A 2,849-nucleotide genomic window follows, 5' to 3' on the forward strand; every position below is an offset into this window, starting at 1 on the left:
TATCCAGTTCATAATAAATGCTTGTTGCAATAAGTGATGCCTCCAAAGAGCTTTCATAGGTAAAGTGACCACAATTAATAATCATTTTCCAGTCTCGTAAAGCTTAAGACATGTATGACTAAAATGAAAGGCCTTCTTGTGAAAGACAAGAAGGGAGTATATTGGTTGAGTGGAATGTTAATATTCTAATGACATTGATGGCATTAGTGATTTATTTCATCGACAGACTATAGAATGAGATTCATTTATCATTTTAGCCTACTCATCCATCAGTAATATATCAACCTAAGCTTTAAGCTTCCTGTTACAGATATAAGTTTTCTTGCAGTAACTATATAGAGAAATAAAATATTGTGCTTTATTGGATTTTATTAAAATTTAACAAAAATATTTTCACAAAATAACTCCTTAAATTTCTTTTTGGCTTTGCTTATTTCAACTTCTCAAGGTAAATTTTTTCAACACTAAATATTAAGTTTAGAAAGACAATTTCATTTTTATAGTAGTATTCCTGTCTTCAAATTTTGAGGTTATTTTTTTAATTACTTGTGAAAATGGACAGATTTTTAATTATTTAATTGTCTGAGATTTAGTCATTAACAAATATCAAAAAAATTGAAATATTCACAACTAAACATTCATGAAACTGTACATATAATTATGCATACACAAGTAGAAATAACTTAGAGATGTTCAAATAAATATGAATAGCTTTGACTGAAATTTCATATTTTTGAGCTCCTAAATGATCCATTTTAGCACTGGAATGGTTGAATGAGCAGATCTCATCAGTGAACAGAAACTAAAATATATGAGGACAGCAGCCTCTGGGCAACTAGTCAAAATTTATGACATTTATGGCAAGTACTAAGGACATGAATGAATAAGTAACAAATACAGAGTGTGTGGATAAATGGGGGACAATAGAGGATACATGGAGGTGAACCCATCAAAAGAGGTTGGAGAAAGAATAGGAAGACCATGCAAATTTTATACGAGAGATAAAAAACTATATGGGCATGAGCGTTTTGCCAATATGCATGATGTTTGTGATGTATGTACCAGAAGAGACATTGGAGCCACCTGAAATGGAGTTAAAGATAACTGTAAGCTTCCATGTTGTGCTATGTGTCAAACCTGAGTGTTTCTGTGAGAGCAGTAAGTTCTTCTAACTGCTGAGCCATCTCTCCAGTCCCTATAAGAAACTTTTATTTTATTCTCCAAGCAATGGAACTATGACAAAACAGCCTTATTCTGAAAAAATGTTCCAATTTATAAATTAAAGACAGTTTAAATTTGCAGTATGGCTCAGAAATAAAATGTAGATAAGTAATCTCAGTCATTCTGGACAATAAAAGTGTTAGGGTTTTATACAGTTTATTATTCAAGTGAATAGATGCTTGAATACATACAGAATTTTAGACATTAATTTTGGAGTGCTATTATATAAAATTGTACCTAATGCTTTATATCACAACTTACAGTGTTACTATTTGTTGTGAATATAATATTAATAATTTCAAACCACACATATTTCTTTTTTTCTTCTTCTTGTTTTTTTTTTCAGTCTATTTTATGTGAAAATCCAGAAACTTTGAAGTACATTTATGTAGTACAGAGTACTGCTATTTTCTTTATTACTTAAAATTTTCAGGAATAATAGATTTTTCTTTTTTTATTTTTTATTAGATATTTTCTTTATTTACACTTCAGATTTTATCCCCTTTCCTCATTTTTCCTCCCAAAACACCCTATCCCAACCCCCTTCCCCCTGTTCACTAACTCATCTACTTCAGCTTCCTTGTCCTGGCATTCCCCTACACTGGGGCATCAAGCTTTCACAGGACCTCTCCTCCCATTGATGACCCACAAGGCCATCCTCTGCTACATATGTGCCTGAAGCCTTGAGTCCCTCCTTGTGTACTCTTTGATTGGTGGTCTAGTCCCTGGGAACTCTGTGGTTACTGGCTAGTTGATATTGTTGTTCATCTTATGGGGCTGCAAACCCCTTCAGCTCCTTGGGTCCTTTCCTCCATTAGGGACTCTGTGCTCAGTAGAGTACAGCTTGTTGCTTTTGATCTGATGAGTTTAACATTATGACAACAAAGTTCATGAAACAAAATACATTTGCAAAATGTGCACTTTTGAATGTTCCCATTTTTAATGCATATTGTTAGATATCAGTTAATTCTATTATTTCTGTTTGTATTAAGTTATTTTAAATTCAGAGAAATAAAAATGAGAATTATAAAATAAAAATTAAACTATGATAGACATATCAATTCGTTGGGTTATATTCTCCCATTAATTCTTTGACTTTCCTTTTTTATTATTTCTGCTTATTTATTTATTTATTTTTAGTTTAGTTTATTATATTATTAGTATTATTTATTATACTATTTTAAAGCATGTTTATACAGTTGAAAAGGAAAAATTTGTTGCAGATTATGTGATCACACTGTGAACTCCAAGATTGTGCTATTTACTAAAAGAAGCATGTTTCTAGTTCTGTTGTTGTTTCAGCCATTAGCACACATCTTTAATCCAAACAATGAAGGTAAAATTAGTTTCTAGAAGGAAGCACCCATGTTTGAAAGTGAAGTCTAATTGAATGCCAAGGTGATGAATCAGAGAAAGATCTGATAGAGTAAGGTACTTCCAAATCTTTTGAGAAAAGAGAGGAAGAGGGACTACTTAAGAGGGAGCAGTGCATGCCTTTAATCCCAGCACTCGGGAGGTGGATTTCTGAGTTCGAAACCAGCCTGGTCTACAAAGTGAGTTCCAGGACAGCCAGGGCTATATAGAGAAACCCTGTCAGAGAGAGAGAGAGAGAGAGAGAGAGAGAGAGA

This window comes from Mus pahari, chromosome 2, assembly GCF_900095145.1.
Source record: "Mus pahari chromosome 2, PAHARI_EIJ_v1.1, whole genome shotgun sequence".
NCBI lineage: Eukaryota > Metazoa > Chordata > Mammalia > Rodentia > Muridae > Mus > Mus pahari.